At 47.4% G+C, this 19,218-nt stretch overlaps 1 long non-coding RNA gene across 21 annotated transcripts in view; it reads left to right on the forward strand.

The window, feature by feature from the left end:
* LOC146200080 (uncharacterized) overlaps positions 1–19,218 on the forward strand; it is a 64,790-nt gene that overhangs the window by 10,624 nt on the left and 34,948 nt on the right. For 9 of the 21 annotated variants that reach the window (XR_014705182.1, XR_014705185.1, XR_014705184.1 and 6 more), the window contains 3 exons: positions 2,369–2,505; positions 5,466–5,835; positions 8,156–8,213. The exons of 5 other annotated variants lie outside the window; for them this stretch is intronic. This is a non-coding gene — a long non-coding RNA (uncharacterized LOC146200080). The remainder of the gene's footprint in view (positions 1–2,368; positions 2,506–5,465; positions 5,836–8,155; positions 8,214–19,218) is intronic. 7 more of the 21 variants (XR_014705173.1, XR_014705165.1, XR_014705166.1 and 4 more) reach the window with 3 other exon arrangements.

Consider the following 19,218-nt stretch of genomic DNA (forward strand, 5'->3'; position numbering starts at 1 on the left):
GGCTATTAACGGAGAGCTGGAAGCTCCAGAGGGGTCTCAACACTCCGCTTTACTTTCTTTTTCCCACCTTTCTCGCCTTGTACCCGCAAAACATATAGCCTCCCCTCACCCCCTTTTCTGCGCTCGCTATCTTGTCAACCGCCTGGCTATTTGAAGCCCCCGAAATACCATCTTTTCCAACGAAATTGCGAGCGAGTAGGAAGGGGTAGGCCGGGACAGAGACCTATGAAGTAAAGGTGGCGCTGTCATGGGTAAAGTTTTACGCAGGATAAGAATGCGGGAAAGCAGATGGAGGTGGACGCCAAACCCAGATGCGCCAGTGCTTCCATTTAGAGTTAGCTTTAACAGTACTACCTGCATTAAGCAGAACCTGCCAGGACAGGCTAAATCAGCTCGGAGTCGCAGCTTAGTCAACTTGTAGTTCGATGCCACGCCCAATTTCTTTTACACGCAGCATCCTCTCTCTTGTGTTTCTTCTCGTATTCTGTATCCGCATTTGTGCTTGACACAAGGAGTCATCAGAAAGCTCTAACCGAACGGTCGGAAAACCAGCCGAGGTCATCTGAGAATAAGCAGCTGCAGAGAGATAGAAATACAAAGGTGCCATCATTAAGAGAGCGATAGTTAGGACGACGCTTTTTAAAGTGACATGACATGTGGTTACTAACATACTAGCTAACTAACTAGCAATCTCGCTTAGCTGTTTTTTGGACGACGGTCATTGTTCGCTTCTCGGAATTCCTCGCGGTCTCTCTTGCGGCGCTAGTTATGACAAGCAGACGAGTTTTGATTTGTCTTCAAAACAACCGTCCGTTTGTTTTATTTACCATTTTGTACGCGCATGTGTTCCATAACACTAGGCGTGGCGGTTGTTTTCTGTCCGTCCCGTTTAATGAAAATGAGAGCGCACCAAGGCCGCCGGCACTTCCGCTTCACGCCCGGGCTTCCGGTAATGACTGCGACAACGCGCTGGTGTTTCCGCCTCTTGTTAAACCGCTTGCATCCGAAAGCGCGCAGTATGTTCTGCTGTGCCGTGTCCTAGTTCCGCAAACGTGATTAGCGACCGACGAACACCCAAACTTAACCGGAATGAACTCGGACTAAATTGACCATAGTGAGCTTCCAAGTCTCTTCTTTTTGTGCTCTGGTATTGATGTTTCCTTTAAAATTTCAAATTGATTTGATTGCCTTCAACGAAAATTGGAAATATGGGCAAGCGCTCTTTCAGTACTTTTCGGAAATTTTTTCACGCTAATAAGAGCACGAGTCATGCTATGCATATTTGATTTCGGTGAAGAACATGCACGGACTGCGGAGAATTCCTATGTTTGTCAAATATTAATCCTAATAATTACTCCTTGAAGGTTACAACTGCACTATTTATTGTTGTCCAGTGCTCGGAATTGAATGCTAATGAATAAACGTGTGGCAAGTTATCTCTGCCATATTTATTAAAGGTGAAGTGATACGGCTTCTGCGCTATATTTCTGGTTCAAAATGTGCCTCCATGCTTTTATACGCTGTCGAGTGCTACTATGATGAAATATAGGTTCATAAAAAAGACATGGCCGCTTGTGTTTTATCACTCAGCTCGCATCGTTTTCACCACTGCGCCATATGAAAGAGTACCATAATGAACCCTGTCCCACTATCTGGCTCGGAGTAATTACAGATTCACGTATACTAGATTCCTTTTTACGAACGTGAAAATGATCTAATGGCTTTTTAATAGACAAAGGTGGTCAGTCGCATATTTGTTACGAGCATTTTTCCTCAATAGATAGATTTCTCAGGTCTCTGATGTTATTCTATAGTGTAATAAAAGAGTCCTCAGTGCTCATCTGTTCCAATTTCGTCCTAAAATAACCGTTTGAAAAAGATCGCATTAAGAACCGAGTCAAGATTAGGACTGTCAAGGTCCCATCGTAGATAACTGTAAAGAAAGAAATGTTATTGCTTTTTCTGTTGCCTTTTGCTAATTTGCTTAAATGCGCGCTTACAGTGAGTTCTGAGTTTTCTAAAGCACAAATCTTTTTTTTTCTTTAGTTGTAAGTCATGCGAGTAATTAACCAGGCGGCTTTCCTTCAGAAATCCAAATGCTTGCATCTTCCCTAATAAGAAGCCGAAAACATCCTTTTCGTGATGGTACAATATTCCGTGGTTCCCAAATGAAACTTACCCTTATACATGTGTCGAGCTCCTAGGGCCTGCCCTGGCATTAAAAGTTCGCGCTTCATTTCCAATTTAAGCCCTCCTTTCGGTAAAGCAAACTTTACATACTCGCTTTTTTCAAATAAAAAAAGCAACGTGAAACGCGTCGAGCTGAATCTCTCAAATACTCGACAACACACGTATATACATTCACCAGGTCGATGGCAGCAAGACGGCAATAAATCAACCTTTTACGAACAAAAGAAAGAGTTGAAGGCCTCTGGACGGCACGTGCAGCTCATTGAAAATCACTCTTCTCACTATTTTCGGCACGTGCTGGGACACTTGCGGCAGGTGAGGCACGTTCAATCGCTGGTGATTTTCTCTCTTTCTGTGCGTCCGCCGCGAGCGCGTGGTTTTCGGATGTGACTAATGAATCGGACTAGGCTTGGTGTTTTTGCATAATTAAACATATCAATATAGATGCCGGGCTGGCCACGTCAAGCTTCCTTCGAGCCGAACTGTTGACTACTGGCAGGTGAAACACCCGCACCGGAGCAAGTATTCGTGTCTGCACAAAAAGGATCAATGGCAATAGGGTTTTGCAGATTTTTTTTCCCTCCGAGGCCAACGCATCGCGATGCTTGAGTGGTGCCGTTCTGAGCCAATTTCACGCTTATAAACAGGATTACAAATGTTCAACGCCAGGTATCCTTACTGACCTCCCTTTGCGCCGCTTTGTCTCGGCAAGCGTTGCAAGTTTCTCAACAAAGCCTAGTGGCATTGAACCGAGCCTGCGAAATACGCGGCAAATTGTCAGAGCAATTTTACGCCTCCAAATCTACCTAGGGAGAGTAGAATTCAGGTGAGAGGTTACTCAACTGTGTGAATTGTCTGAGCGACGCAGGCGTGCTGAAACACCGGCTGATTAAATCTAAACATGCATCCCTCGGGACGCAGGAACGGATCGCATTGTTCACCACGGAGGCGTCGACGCCGGCCTTTATGAACTCGTCCTCGGTTGTCTTGTATTCTGAGCACGTATTCGCCTTCGAAAGCGGTTGAAATCTGGAGAAGTGGCATTGTGTGAGCGAATCCGGCGTGGCGTATAAACAAAAGGTGTCGCACGAACAATTTCGTTCGCACAGATTGGCAGCCAAGGAGCGATGCGCAACCTACAGACGCCCCTCCAATCGTCTGGCAGTTCCTATGGAGGCGATGAGACGTTTACGCCAGTCAATAAAACAGTATTCACAGGAGCCAGTTTATTAATTAGGCTATGAAAAAAGTATCTGACAAATGTGTGTGCAGACTGAATACAGTCTCAATTTTTTACTTTCAAGTGCCTGGTATAATACGTGGGCGCAGGATGTCTTTCTCATCAGCTGCATAGAACATAAGAACAAAAAGTCGTTAACGAAGCTAGGATGTGGTCTCCAACTTCATTCCTGAAACCACTACTAGTCGTGAAGTAAAGAAAGATATTTTCGACATTTTTTTTTTTTTTTTAAGTTGAGTGCTTATTTTTTTCTGAGAACTGTATAACAAAACTTGTACTTTTCGCATGCAATGCCCTAATCTTATAAGCTAAATTTCGTTGCACAGTCACTGCATATATTATGTCTGTAGTGTTACATGTTGTAATTCATAGCACTGCCATCAAACTGTAAGGCTAGGGCTAGGTTGTATCGCAAACTTATAAAAAGACGCCTCTTACATAGAGGAATCATATATTAGTGCAGTGCAAGGTGGTCAAATCAATGCTATTGCATAACACTGCCTTATCCAACAATAAATAACATCACCAGTAACAAAGGGGGGTGGGGGGAATTTTACGTGGTAAGGGGCAGGGATGTCACCACAAACATTTTATATACGCCGACGTGGCACACAGTCGCCGTAGTCCGCTGTACGTCGACCATTAGTAGAGTTCAGGTAATAGATTCGGCAGGCTTTCATATCCAGCTGCACCCAATTATGTTATCCAAGTAGATACCATTTCTAGAAGACACATGTATGTCATGTTGACTTCACTAATAGAATTTTGGCAGGTACCTTTTTCGATTACCAAAAGCGAAATTGTTAGAAAAACTACTCTGGGTTAGTCCCCTTCGTTATGTTAGAATAATTGTGCTTTCACAAAAATTCCGAACTGGTAACAGTACACGCTTTGTTCTTTTCTTATCACGCCTCTCTGATTAATTCTTTTTTTTTTTCTTAAAGAGACCGCTAATGTTAAAGTGCAGGTGCGCTCCTCCGCAGAAGAACCACGTTTTCAAGGCTGGAATGAAGAAAGCATGTAAACGGCGGAGAAAGCGTCGAGGCAGAAGTAAAATTAGAGAGCTTTCAGAAAAGTACACAGTAGAGATATGTTCATTTCGTCCAAAAAGAAGCACATCATGTTGAAATTTCGCGTTGGTCAGGTCCTTCTCTCGCATTCGTCTACCGGGTATAACCAATGTAGAACTTCCATGTAACCGTCGATTATGCTGCAGATTTCAGCGATACCTCCTCGCTGGAACTATGCCTCTCGGGGATAACTGATAAATAGCCTACCACTGAAGCTTCCTTGTTCTTCAAAGCTAATTGCTGACTGAGCCCGTGAGTCCGAAGTGGTCGACGCTCAACTGGCGTTTACATCCTGCAGTGGCTAATCTTGCTACCGTTGTCTCGTCTCGGAAACGCGAGATTACGTGTCGAGAGACATCTCGATTTTCGCTCTACTTCTTCATCACAGGATCAGCACCTCTCGCTTATGCGTAGCCTTCGATTCCGATTCCTTTCCCGGCATTGTTAACTGCATAATTCTTCCAAGTAGTACACCGAGTGACCAATGCTCTCTGCGACGGCAGCCACCACTAATTGATTGACAGCATTCCAGTTAACCACATGTCATCGCATACTGATGTCATATAGGCACAGTGCTTCAGACAAGGCGCGACCGCCATGTGACGAGCTATTTGCTGATTCTGTGAAAGAGAGGAAAATTGAAAGCACTCAATAAAGGAGCAGGAAAAATTTAATAGAACTTTTATCTTACCAGTTAAATGTTTACGCATGCAAGCAATGTACCGTATAGAATTTTTTTTTTTTAATACGCATGCCACGTTGATGCGGTATACGCATTTTATTATGCTGCAAGGCGGTCGATATGTTATCAGTATATTTTGATTAGACAAATATTCAACACAAAATAACTTATCATGTTTTCAGTGCTGAACGCTACAACTCGCGATTACGCATTTGGCCGATGGCTGTCTGAGGCCTCTCTTAAACTGACTTATTTATTTATTTATACCCCGCAAAACTTGCAGCGCTAAAGAGAAGGGGGCGACTCACACGTCAAGCGGCTTAGCCAATGAGGAGGCGGAGATGCTGCACAGCTGGAGCCAACGAGAGCGTGGCCCTTAACACAATTGCGACTACGCGGCCCTCACCGGACTCTCAGACGGAGAAGACGTGTTACGCCCTCATCCCCGCAAATTTCTCCTCTTTCCCCCTCGCGTCAGTCTCTCCTTAGCTTCAACGGACAGCAGATGTATACGCGCTGTGCTCCTTAGCTCTGGACTGCTCGCAGCTCATTTCATTGTCAAGTAGCCTGTGCTCACTGCAGCGCCAAAACGGGCGCTCGCCTTCACGGGCTCTTGAACAAAGTGTTAAAATGCACAGAAAAGGACACCGAAGGTAAGCACTGCTAGCGCACCTACTCTATAATTCATTAAACTACACAAATTAGGTTTATGTTTCGTATTTCAAAAGGCAATGATAGACGAGAGAACTGAGGGCTGTTACGATGGACTGTAAGAACTGTTTTTCTTTTTTTTTTTTTTTTTTTGCAATGTCTAGTTCAATTCAAGGCATCAAACACCAAATATGAGTGTCTGAAATCTCGTTGCTTTCTGGCATTGCCCATATTAAAACGGCAGTGCTGCGTGCGAAAAAAAGGCATTAACTCATCTGCGTCATGAAACGCACAAACGACGTTATTACTTGATTCCTTTTAAATGCTTGCAATGCCACAACATAACTAAGCAATGCCGGAACGCCACCGTAATGAGATTAAGTTGTAGACATATTGAGCGTTTGACGCTTCGACCAGTATTGGCGTTTAATAAAATTGAAAATGCTCTGCTAACTTTTAATAACATTTATTTTAGCATTCTAAAGCTACCCTAATGTGAATGAAGAAATTGGGGATTACTCAATTTTAGCAACAATTTACGAAGCCATTAAGCTCCTTGACACGCATGACGCAACTATTGTAGTAGAACTAACCTCATCAGACCACATGGTGGCGTTTTTCGTTTTTAGATCTAAAGATATATACATAAATTAACACGTATTACGACATATAAAATCACTTTTCTTTCAAATTTGATACCAGTTTCTTCTTTTTCTATTTTTTTCTTAAAACATTGTTCACTTGAAAAGTTTCCATTTACTTTCTATTCAGCTGTCATCAATTGGCAACACAGAATTCATCTGTATTATTTCAAGGATAACCTGATAATGTAACCAGTCACAGTACGTTAATTATCTATTAAACCCATATTCGCCTCCGATTTTCAGTCACTGCCATCGAAATGTCAAAATCCGCTCGGCAGTGCTGAAACGACCACGAAGAGACATTCGCTCTACCTGTGGAATTGCATCATGGGGAGAACTTAACACAGTGTCATGACGTTAATAAAGCAACTAAGCTACTGAAAGCCTGTTTCCGTATATCACGCGCGCTGATATACACTTCTTTCTCCGCTTCAATCCGCTATCTATTCTCGAGTGTTCAGCGGCTGATGCCCATAATTATGCACTCGACATGGCACAGAGAGGCGCATTGCAGTAGTATTGGCACATCATAAACTTTGTTTTTCTTGAATTTCAATTGACAGTCTTATTTTCTACTTTCCATGTATCTTCGCACTTATTACCTATACTGTGACTAGACTAAGTCATGTATTTAGGTCGTAAGCACCTTTCTTGTGAAGACGAAGTTCAAGATAGTTGTACTCAGACAATGTTTTATAGCACATTGTCTCGGTCACAACAAAACATTGATTCTAGCTTATATGGGGAGTTTTCGAGTAACTGCCAAGATACGTGCCCCTCTCCTTCTGTTATCAACCTGAAAAAAAATTGTTATTAATAGAGAAATAAAAGGGCGCCTGGAAGTTTAAGTTGTGAAAAAGTGCAAGTGGCGGGCCCTACATCTTCCTTTATTATTTTGTTTTGTAAAAATAGCTGCAACCGGTGTAAATATCGCTAGTGCTAAAAAACTGCCAAATATAAATCGCATCCCTACGTGTTTTGAAAAGGAGTAATAAAATACATTTTTTTGAAAAACACCAACAAACACAAAATGCTGATTCTAGACGAAAATTTTAAGGCACAATTTTCAGCATTTAAAAACCACCAGTACGAAATTAATAATCGAAGATTAACGCGAGGAGTAGTCGAAGACCATCTAATTAACAGCTGCGATTGATTACCGTTAAAAATTTATCGGTAACGAAAATAATCTCTTCCTTTGTTCGGCCCCAGAAGGTCGTTACCAAGAAAGGGCGTGCAAAGTACAGGGGACGAGTAACAAAAAGGGTCTAATCAAAGATCGAATTATCGAACGCAATTTCGTTTGTATTGGCCTAGACCCCCGACTGGACATCCAACGGAAGAGAGAAAAAGAAAATACATTTCTTGTTCAATCTCCACTTGCCACTCGGCGCTGTCCTCCGCTTTCTGCTCTCTTCGGAAATTTCATGCCATATTTCCTCTTGCTTCCTGGACAAGTGTTTCATTCCAGTGGGCGCTGCCCGGAGGTAGGAGAGAGGTAAAAAGAGATAGAGCGAAGTGATCCTTGAAACAATCCTACCGGACGCAACGAAGACGCAGAGTCCTAATTACGTTCCGTTCTGTTCAGGAGCTCCCCTCGACACACCCTTCCCCACCTTCTGTCGAGAATACAGGCAGAGAGAAAAATCACATTTCTTATCTATCTTTATTTTTTCAGCTCAAGGGCCTGCTAGAGAGGCGCTGCGTCGAGAGCCGTGCAAAGAAAGGAGAGAACGGTCAGTAGGAATAAATATATAAACAAGCTGAGACACCAGGGAGCGTTAGTGGAGGAAATGAAGCACAGCTTGGAGCTGGCACGTGTAGCAAAGAGCGTGATAGAAAATACGAGGTGAGGAAGTAAAAGACAAAGGAGGCGAGCAGAGGGGATGGGGTGGCGGGCGGAACTCGAGGCGACGAATCGGACAGCGAAGCCTTCCAATTTGAGAAATGGCTTTAATTTCGAAAATGGGGGATAACTCCTCGCGAAGATCGGTCATCGTACGGTGATTCTCTCTCTGCTGGCGTCTGTTTTTCTTAGCAACTTTTTTCTTGATGAGGACGTGGTACTGCTTCTCTCACTTCCGAAGCCAGCGCTCCTGACGTTTACCTTGCGCCAGCATTCGACGACGTCCGCCGCTATAGTCCACTCGCCTCGGCCGTGCCGTTCGAACTTGCTTTTTGAAGTCTAATTTTTATCTTTACTACTGGCAACCTTAATTTATTATCTATTCTGCTATATTAAGGATAATGTTTTTAAGGCGCATGTTTTATTTTAGTGCAAGAAAAATGCAAGAAGGAAGTAGCATTAAGATATTCCTCACGGTTACAAAAACAAGACTAAATATATTTTAGTAATGCTAAAATGTCCTTGTAACATAGGCGGCTGTCACTAAAACTTTAGGAAAGTATACAACTCTCGTTTCAAATCATGAAAATTTATGAGCACTGTTTTCTTTCCTTATTTATGGCAACACCGACAGGTTAAAACTCGTCGATATCGGAACAAACCATTACCTCTTGCAAAGAAAAGGAACCGCGAAACGTAGTCTTGAAGAAGCAAAGTAATTTGCAAATATAATCAAATCAATAACAAAAACTGTAAATTTAACAACACGAAAGTGACGCCAGTGGGTGCAACATCACTTATACATTTTTTCTTTATTTTAAGAGAAAAGTAATTACTGAACACTGCGAAGTGTTCCCATTACTCGCACCGATACAAATATTCGTTACCAGAGCATTGTAAAAATAAAACGCACTCAAATCGTTCTTCTCCAGTAATCATCTCCCTATTAAAGATAAAATATAAAATTCTACATCGTATTGAACGTGGCACGAGCCACGCGTCGATAAAGCGCATGACACGAACAAGGTACGTTCGACGCACAGGAAATACACCCTCTCGCAGTTGCGGTATGTAAGTGATTGATGAATAAATCACACTACTGGGCCGGAGTACCCGGGTTCGAACCAACACCTCCTAGACAGCTTTCGAACCCGACCTCGGAGGCTGCGTTTCGATGGAACCGAAACAAAGAAGCGTCCGTGTGCTGTGCGATGTCAGCGCACGGGAAAGATCCCCAGGTGGTCGAAATTACTCTGTAGCCCTCCACTACGGCTCCTCTTTCTCTCTTTCCACTTTCTTTCCCATCTTCCTCCCTTTCCTTACGGTGCGGTTGCGGTGTCCACAGAAAACAAGTGAGACAGTTTCCGCGCCTTCCCTTCCTATAAAAAAAAAAATTCAGAATAAATCTGTGTTCGGTTGTTCCCATTGCTCACGGCCTGCCATGTCATGTCTGCGTTTCTCAACGATACAAACTCAAGAGGCACTTTGGAGTACTAAAGCGCGATGAGGCGAAAACGTCTGTGGCGACTTGATTCGAGGCCTTCCACTACGGCACCTCTTTCTCTCTGTTTTCACTGCCGTCTTCTTCCTATTATTTACAGCTCGGTTTGGTTTAGTTTGTGGAGTTTACCGTCCCAAAGCAACTCAGGCTATGAGAGACGCAGTAGTGGAGGCCTGCGGAAAGTTCGACCACCTGGGGTTCTTTAACGTGCTCTGACATCGCACAGCACACGGGCGCCTTGCTTTTCACCTACATCGAAAATCGGCCGCCGAGGCCAGGATTCGATCCCGCGTCGTTGGGAACAGTAGTCGAGCGCCGCAACCACCGCACCCCCCGCCGGGGTTATTTAGAGCTCGGTTAAGGTGTCCGCTGAGAATTGACAGAAACTGTAACTTTTCTATGCTGTCAACCAATTTGAAACACCGCTGATGCCTGTTGTACTACAGTGCCTAGAGTTGTACTGCCGGCGGGGTCAGCCTTGCGTATGCGAGAATCGTCTGGTAACATCACTAGTCATGATGTCATGACCGGATGTGACGTCATTATAACTTCCGGTTATTAAACAAGGCTGGATGTGACATTGCGATGGTGCCGAATCCGGTCATGACGTCACCATGTGGTGGCATCACCAATTAGAACTAGTTATCGGGCACGCGACACAGCTAGCGAAGCCAGCGAAAGCGAGCGCAACGATGAGGCGAGTGGTGTGACGTGATAGCAAACGGCGGCGGCTCCGCGGCGAGCGCCGGCTTCCGCCAGCTGCACTGGTTGCTAGGCAACAGCTCAAGGCCATTCTGTGCCTCTTCGGAACACCGCCACAGCGAAATCCGAAATATGTAGCGTTCGTTACAAAAGTTTGAAAGAAGGCACCCGACGCAGCCTGCGTGGAAGGTACCCGTCAAAGTACCTGTCATACAAATCTTTTATGCCTGCTTTTATTTATTACAAATGCATAATGAGCGCCGCGTAACGGATAATTTAGAAGTGTCGAACTTCATGAGTTGTAAAAAAGCAGGGCGCACAATTCTTTTTTTTTTTTGAAGAAGAAGAAGAAGAAGTGTGCATTTAGGAAACCTCCGTTGTCTGCTTATTGTATGCAAAGAGCTGCTTACTGATATGACAGCATTAATAGAAATTATTGGCAGGCTTCGCTCTTTACGCAGCGCTGCTTACGTTATGATTGTTGCTTAATACGGGGGATTAGGGTATAAACTAGTGCCTAGTGCCTCGAGGCGAGCGTTTTGCCGGTAGTGAGCGTTAACTAGCGTCGCTACGACCATGAGTATGTTTATCTGCGCAATAGTCCGCATTTGAAAAGCCTTTTTTCCCGCAGCAGTAATTTCGGCGAGAGATTTAAAACATTGCTCTCATTATATCAGAATTTACAGAAACAGATAGCTGGGAATGCGCGACACAGAAAGCAAATCGCATGCGATAGCTCACGCTGTCAGAAGTGATACCTTGCTAATCTCTCCATCAGCATAGTCCGCCGGAAATTGGAAGGGCAAGTGTGGATGATCATACTATTTAGGTTGTCCTAAACAGAATGACCTCGCATATACCACAATGATTTAAGCATCTGTACTGCTACCACATGTTTCACATGGTTGTGAAAAATTACCGGCGGCATTTTTCTGCTGCTTCAGTTACGTCACATTGCACGTTATCAACGCTTCTACCTTAGAATCTGCTGCGCTGCTAACGATATTTTGCTACGTTCCTACGCTACAAGCAAGCACTCAATGCTGATTCCTCCAGTGACACGGCAACGGTGGTAAGGGCATGCAAAACAAAATGACATTAAAAAACACATTCGAGTTTTTCAATCACCCCCCCCCCCCCCCCCCCCCCCCTCTTTTTCCTCATACAACGCCAGCCTGTACGCATGCAATGCGACGCGTCCTTCCCCAGCTCGAAACAACGTAGCCGCAGGCGCCATTGCAGAGCTCGCGGTCCGGCGCGCACGCCGCAAACACACGCACGCACGCGTAACCCTTCAGAAACGATTAGCTGCCCGCGAAATGACGGGGCTCCAGCGGCCAGCCTCGGGGGCCAAGCACGTCGCGTGGTATGTGGACGCGCAGCGCCGTGCACAATCAACACCTAAGAGCATTAAGGCGGTGGAGACACGCCAGCTTGGGCACGAGCGGAGGCCGAGAGAGTTGGCAGGGTAAGGGGCTGTGCCGTGGTGCTCAGCCGGTGGCGAATGGCCGCCACGGAACTAGCTCCTAACTCGTATTAAGTGCCATGGCACCCTGCGAGGCTCCAGCGCAGTACTGGTACACGTAGGCAACGAGTAGAGGACAGCGACTTAGAAACAACGACCCGTTGTTGTGAGGATATGGCTGAGACAGCGACAGAATGAGATGGTGCGAGAAAGAGAGGGCGTGCGAGGGGGAGGAAGGGTAGTCTTTCCTTAAGTGCATTCCGGGCGGCGAGCCTTTTGAGCTCCGCTATTTATAGGGGGGCGCGGTTGGGCTCTCGCGACCGGCTGTTAAAAGTTTATGGCTACTTTAAAATTCATAAAAGAGCTTAATGTCGTGGCGTTCGGCGCTCGGCCAGCGCTCGTCCTTGCAAACGTCGTGTAATCCAACGACACCGCCGGAGGCTGCGGTTCGGACGGGGTAGCTTAGTCGAGGGTGAAGACTGTGGGTATAACCGCGCATTACCACCGCCGCCAAACTACTCCGCGATGTCCGATGTCGCCTGGAAGGGGACCGCATTTTTCTCGCCTTGTCTCGTTGTAAAAAACGGAGGTAAAAGTTACGTCGAGGTTTCTAGTTAATGGATGCTGCGCTTGCATGCTGCGAGGAAAAGGAGGAAGTTATTAAGGCATAATATTTTCGGACCCCTCTGAGCCTACTGGTGAAAGGAAACGAGCGAATAATCACTTCACTCTGATATGCACATGGGCCTTTTTGGAACGAAATACAGAATATATGTTTGGGACTTAGCGCCTGTATTCTAAAGATATGGTCTCTATTCTATTAAAGCTCCCTTCTCTCTCTCTAATCTTATGAATTAGGCGCATTTTTTATTACCCTTAGAGATTATCTGGTTCAGTCTTCAAGGATAATGCAGTTGGCAATAGCAAGAAGAAAACTAAAAAATAAACGGTACAGTGCGTTATTTAAGCGAGCTTACGATTCCTCGGCGTTTCACGGACAATGATATCAGATATGTGAGCCATCAAGGCAAGCAAAATCTTAACACCTCCACAGAAATTTTATATTACTTAAATTTTTTTTTTTTTCTCCAACAGGAAAGAATTCTGAGCTCTATGCCCGCATGGGTTCTATGTGCACTTTTCCAGTTGTACTTATAAGAAATCTCAGAACTTCATTAATTGTACGATTGATCACAAAGAGAGCTTTTCTTATAGTTCGATGTAAAGTTGTTACTCTAAAAGGCTGAGCAGTTATTTGAGTGTGACTCTCCTCTGATCATGAAAATTAGCTTAGCAACAGCGCTGTGCTGCCGTTCCCTTCCTGTGTCTGTGTTTTGAAGTGCGCTAGTTTGCTTTCCTAGCTTAGAGAGTGCGCAGAAATTATACAGCCAGTCTAAGTTGTAAGCGCTAATGCTTCTTTTCTCTAATGCCTCTTTCAACCGCTAAAGGAAGAATGCCTATATATTTCAACTTTAGTCAAGAGAGCCTGGTACACAAGTTGTCATAACTGTACTAAGAAAGAAAAAACTAGTATCGCTAACAAGACACTCAACAAGCTGCTGCACTCGAGATTTAAAATAACTCCTGAGGAAGGAGCTATTTTACATCTCAAATGCAGTTTGTCAGTTTGGTATTAGTAGGATACTAACTCCTGCATACGAGATAAAAAGAAAAAAGCCCTGCGGGAATTCACTGACTTTGCCATTACCCATTCGATGTGACCTCTATATTTTTTTATCCAAATGCGAAGCGGCAGCTGGAGCCACAATCAAGAAACAGCTTCTCCTTGCATACTCATCTCAATTAGAAGAATGAGCCACGCGGGTACTAATGCATGAACGGCGCCTGGAAAGTGCATTTAAACAGTGGAGGAGTGAGAAAACTTTGAGCATGTGCACGTGAGATAAAGCTGCCCTGAAATATGTTCATCTAACTTGCCATTGCTATGCCACACAGAATTTATCTCTCCTGACATCTCTGGCCTCCAGATGGCAGAGTGAAAAATTAGAAAAACGTCTACGGTGCATACCAAATACACTGACCGGTGCCTTGGATCTGCTTCTATATTGCCACCTGGTGTCCCAGATGTTTTTAGGTGACACCTGGTAGAAGAGGACGCCGAAGTTGTCTCGCGTGCTGTGCGCGGAACTTTGCCTGCTGGTTGAACTTCGTCCCGTCGTCTTAGTCACATCTAGCCCTCTTGTCCGTGACATATTTTGGTGGAGGTGCTGGGTATCGATCCCAGTATATGTCCCGAACTCCTCCGCATACCCAGGATTCAGGTCCTGTGCCAATCGACACTCCTGTTCACCGCGCTAGCCGGAGGAACCTAGGCCTACCAGCTGAGCACGGGCCGTTGGAGTTCAACACCGCAGGCGCCCCTCGACCGGCTATGCAAGGAGCTCCAACTTACTACACCCTGCAAAATCCACGACTGCCTCAGCCCTTCCACGGCAGTTAGAGCGAAGACGTCGAAGACTGGCTTATCCAATTTGAACGGGTCGCCTCGTTTAATCAGTGGGACGACGCCGCCAAGCTTCGAAATGTCTTCTTCAGCCTGGAAGATGGCGCTCGTACTTGGTACGAGAACCGAGAAGACGCCCTAACATCATGGCGTGAGTTCTGCCGACGAATTCGTGAGACCTATGCCAGCGCGGATCGGCGAGAACGCGCAGAAAGGGCTCTACAGTCTCGTATACAGATGCCAAATGAGACTGTGACCATGTATGTGGAGGACATGACCCGGCTCTTCCGACGTTCTGACCCGGCCATGACCGAAGACAAAAAGGTGCCCCACCTTATGCATGGTATTAAAGAGCAACTGTTCGCTGGCCTCGTGCGTAATCCACCAAGGACGGTTGCCGAGTTTCTTTCGGAAGCTGTCACAATAGAGAGGATGCTCCAGCAGCGCTCTACCACTTACAACAGGCCGGTGGTCGCCGCTTCGGTTGTGGAGCCGTTTTCGGCCTTCGGGGCTACCCCGAACCTACGCGACATCATCCGTTCAGTTGTACGCGAAGAGATCCGGAAGCTTTTCGGTGCTCCACAGCCGATGGTCGGCTCTGTAGCTAGCATTGTCCGCGAAGAGCTTCAAGCGTTGAAGCCCTCGGTAGCGTCCGCTGATCCACAACCTTTCCCCACGGAGTACCTGCGTCCAACTTATGCAGATATGGCGCGACGCCCTGCCACTGCTTCGGCGCCATTACCGCCACCCGATCAAGGCTCACTGTATTCCGCACACACTGAGCCGTTCGTCGACAACCGACGACCACCCCAGCGGAAGGCGGACCTGTGGCGCGCCCCAAATCGCCAGCGCCTGTGCTTCCATTGCGGGGAGCCAGGTCATCTCTATCGCCAGTGCCCCTATCGACACCTTGGACTTCACGGATTTCCCATCGACATGCGTCGCCCTCCAATAGGCCAAAGACCCCGGGAGATTGAAGACTACTTAGCGCAGCAGCGCATGGCGCCAACTTCTCAGCGGCAGTCACGATCCACGTCCCCACGCCGACCATCGCCGCAGCGCAGGCCATCCTGGACGGCGCAGCGACGCTCGCCAAGTCCCCACCGGGAAAACTAAAGACAGCGACCTCCGGGGGCGAGGCCGCTTGCAATCGACGTGACGAAGACCCCCTGACAAGGAGACCTGTGAGCGATCTGGATTTTACGGCACCGACGACAGTTCCTACGCATGAAAATCGACTCTCGCTGGACATACCCGTGCTTCTCGACGGCCATAAGGTTAGCGCATTGGTGGACACTGGCGCGGATTTTTCGATTATAAGCGGGAAGCTAGCAGCGCTTCTAAAAAAAGTCATGACACCATGGTCGGGCACGCAGATTCGCACCGCTGGTGGACATGTCGTAACTCCTAGTGGCCTGTGCACGGCACGAGTTCAAATTCGCAGCTCCACGTTTATTGTATAAGCTGCCTCGTTATACCTGACTGCTCCCGTGACGTTATCCTTGGGGTTGATTTTCTCCGGGAGTATGGAGCTATTATCGATCTCCGAAAGCGCACAGTAACATTTTCAACCGAGAAAGCTGCTGATACTGACGTCAAGAATCGCCAACGCCGCGCCGCCCTTCGAATTTCCGCCGAGAGCGTTTCGATTCCGCCACGCGCCAGTGTTTTTGTGACTGTTACTTGCGACGAACTGCGTGACGGGCATGCGGTCGCGGAAGGCAACCAGTCACTTTTGCTCACCCACGGTATCTGTACAGCGCGCAGCCTCATCCACCTCCGCGACGGCCGGTCTGATCTCCTGGTGACTAACTTCACCAACGAACCCCGGAATCTTTTTCGTGCTACTGCCATCGCGTTTGCTGACTCCTTAGCGGATGTTTCTGAATGTTTTACGTTTGGGGCTGTTAGCACTGTGCAGCCCCCCCTTGACCGTCTTAATATTAGTCCGGATCTCTCGGACACACAGAATCGTGAGCTACGTGCCCTCCTACTAGAGTTCAGCTCTTGCTTTGCGTCCTCATCGAAAGTACGGCAAACGCCTCTCGTGAAGCACCGCATCATTACTCCTGACGACGCCCGCCCTATCCGCCAGCAGCCGTACCGCATCTCAACAACGGAACGTGAAGCGATTCAGACACAAGTTCAGGAGATGCTTTGTGATGGTGTCATACAACCATCCAACAGCCCGTGGTCATCCCCTGTCGTGCTGGTAAAGAAAAAAGATGGGACCCTTCGCTTCTGTGTCGTTTATCGAAAGCTGAATGCCATCACTAAAAAAGACGTCTACCCGCTGCCCCGTATCGACGATTCGCTCGACAAGCTTCGTCGCGCCCAGTACTTCTCCTCCATTGACTTGAAGAGTGGGTACTGGCAGATTGAGGTTGATGAGCGGGACCGCGAAAAAACAGCTTTTGTCACCCCATATGGACTGTACGAGTTCAAAGTGCTGCCTTTTGGCCTATGTTCAGCGCCGGCAACTTTTCAGCGCATGATGGACACCGTCCTCGCCGGCCTCAAATGGCAAATCTGCTTAGTCTATCTCGACGACGTTGTCGTATTCTCTGAAACCTTTGAAGAACACCTCGAACGCCTGCGCGCAGTATTAGATGCCCTCCGGTCAGCTGACTTGACGCTCAAGCCCGAGAAGTGCCACTTTGGCTACAAAGAGTTGAAGTTTCTTGGTCACCTTGTGAGTGCCGCAGGCGATAGGCCAGACCCCGACAAGACTGCTGCTGTCGCCAAATTTCCCGTTCCTGCAAACAAGAGAAGTTTGAAACGCTTCCTGGGTCTCTGCACGTACTACCGCCGCTTCATCGCCGATTTTTCCAAAGTTGCCGCCCCCCTGACTCGCCTCACGCGCGATGATACACAGTTCGTGTGGGGCGCCGAGCAACAAGAGGCTTTTGCGGAGCTGCGCAGCCGACTGCAAACAAGCCCTGTTCTTGCGCACTTTCATGAAGACGCTGACACCGAAGTCCACACCGACGCCAGCAATATCGGCCTTGGCGCTGTACTCGTTCAACACCAAGCTGGCGTCGAAAAGGTAATAGCGTATGCCAGCCGCACGCTCTCCCGAGCCGAGACAAACTACTCCACTACGGAAAAGGAATGCCTTGCGGTTGTGTGGGCAACCATGAAATTTAGGCCTTACCTCTACGGCCGCCAGTTTAAAGTTGTCACCGATCATCATTCCTTGTGCTGGCTGGCTAACCTCCGCGACCCATCGGGGCGCCTAGCACGATGGAGTCTTCGCCTCCAAGAATTTGAGTAAACCATTGTGTATAAATATGGCCAGAAGCACGAAGATGCTGACGCGCTGTCGCGCGCACCCGTCGGTTTAGTCGATGAGAGCACGGACGATGAGAGCGGTTTTCTTGGACTGGTGAGTGCTTCAGACATAATGACCCGACAGCGAGCTGACCCGGACCTTCGACCTGTCATTGACCACCTGCAGGGTCGCGCTGCTGATATCCCTCGGCAATTTGCTCGAAACCTGTCTGCTTTCTGTGTCCGGAATGGCGTTCTATACAAACAGAACTCCAGCATTGTTGACCGAGCGTTCCTCCTCGTAGTGCCAGCCGACCTCCGTGCCGATATCCTTTTTGCCTGCCATGATGAGCCCACCTCCGGCCACTTGGGCGTTACACGCACACTCGCCCGAGTTCGTCAAGCCTATTATTGGCCTAAACTCGCTGACGCCGTTCATCGCTACGTCAGAGGCTGTCGTGAGTGCCAACGTCGAAAGGCGCCACCTCTCAAGCCAGCGGGTTTGCTCCAACCTATTGCGCCTCCCCGAACACCGTTTGACCAAATCGGCATCGACCTTCTGGGCCCATTTCCGCTGACATCGGTCGGTAACAAATGGATTATAGTTGCGACCGACTATCTCACACGGTATGCGAAAACCAAGGCGGTGAAGCGTGGCACGTCATCTGAGATCGCCCAGTTTTTTATGCAGCAGATCGTGTTGCGCCATGGCGCACCGTCCCAAGTAATCACCGATCGAGGCACGGCGTTTACGGCACAACTTATGCACGACGTATTTGAGCTGAGTCACACGAGCCATCGCAAAACCACTGCTTATCACCCACAGAAGAATGGCCTCACGGAGAGACTCAATAAAACGATCGCCGACATGATTGCAATGTACATAGACTCCCAGCACAAGACCTGAGACGAGATTCTCCCGTACGTCACGTATGCCTACAACACTGCCATCCAAGAGACTACGCGTTTTACGCCATTTCGCCTGCTCTATGGACGCGACGTTCAGACGATGTTAGATGCCATGCTTCCGTGCTGCACGGATAATCCTCTCATCCCAGACGCTGAGCAGTTTGCTCAGCGCGCCGAGGAAGCACGTCAACTTGCCCGCATCCACATTCAGCAACAGCAGGGAAAGGATACGCGTCGCTACAACCTCCGTCATCGACACGTCACATACCAACCAGGAGAGCAAGTTTGGGTGTGGACACCGGTGCGCCGGCCCGGCTTGTCTGAAAAACCGATGTCGCGATACTTTGGACCTTACAAGGTTCTGCGCCGTGTCACAGAAGTGACATACGAAGTCCTTCCAGCGGGTACTGTGCAGACCTCGCGTCGACAACCACGCTCCGAGGTGGTGCACGTTGTCCGCATGAAACCGTATTTCACGCAGTAATGTGCGGTGTACTATGCACTCGTTTAGTTGTGTAGGGCACCGCCTCTGTTTTATATTAGTTTTCTGTACTGACTTGCATCGCCCATCGCTCGCGCCCAGT

The sequence above is a fragment of the Amblyomma maculatum genome, chromosome 2, assembly GCF_055883805.1.
Source record: "Amblyomma maculatum isolate TAMU_Amacu chromosome 2, ASM5588380v1, whole genome shotgun sequence".
NCBI lineage: Eukaryota > Metazoa > Arthropoda > Arachnida > Ixodida > Ixodidae > Amblyomma > Amblyomma maculatum.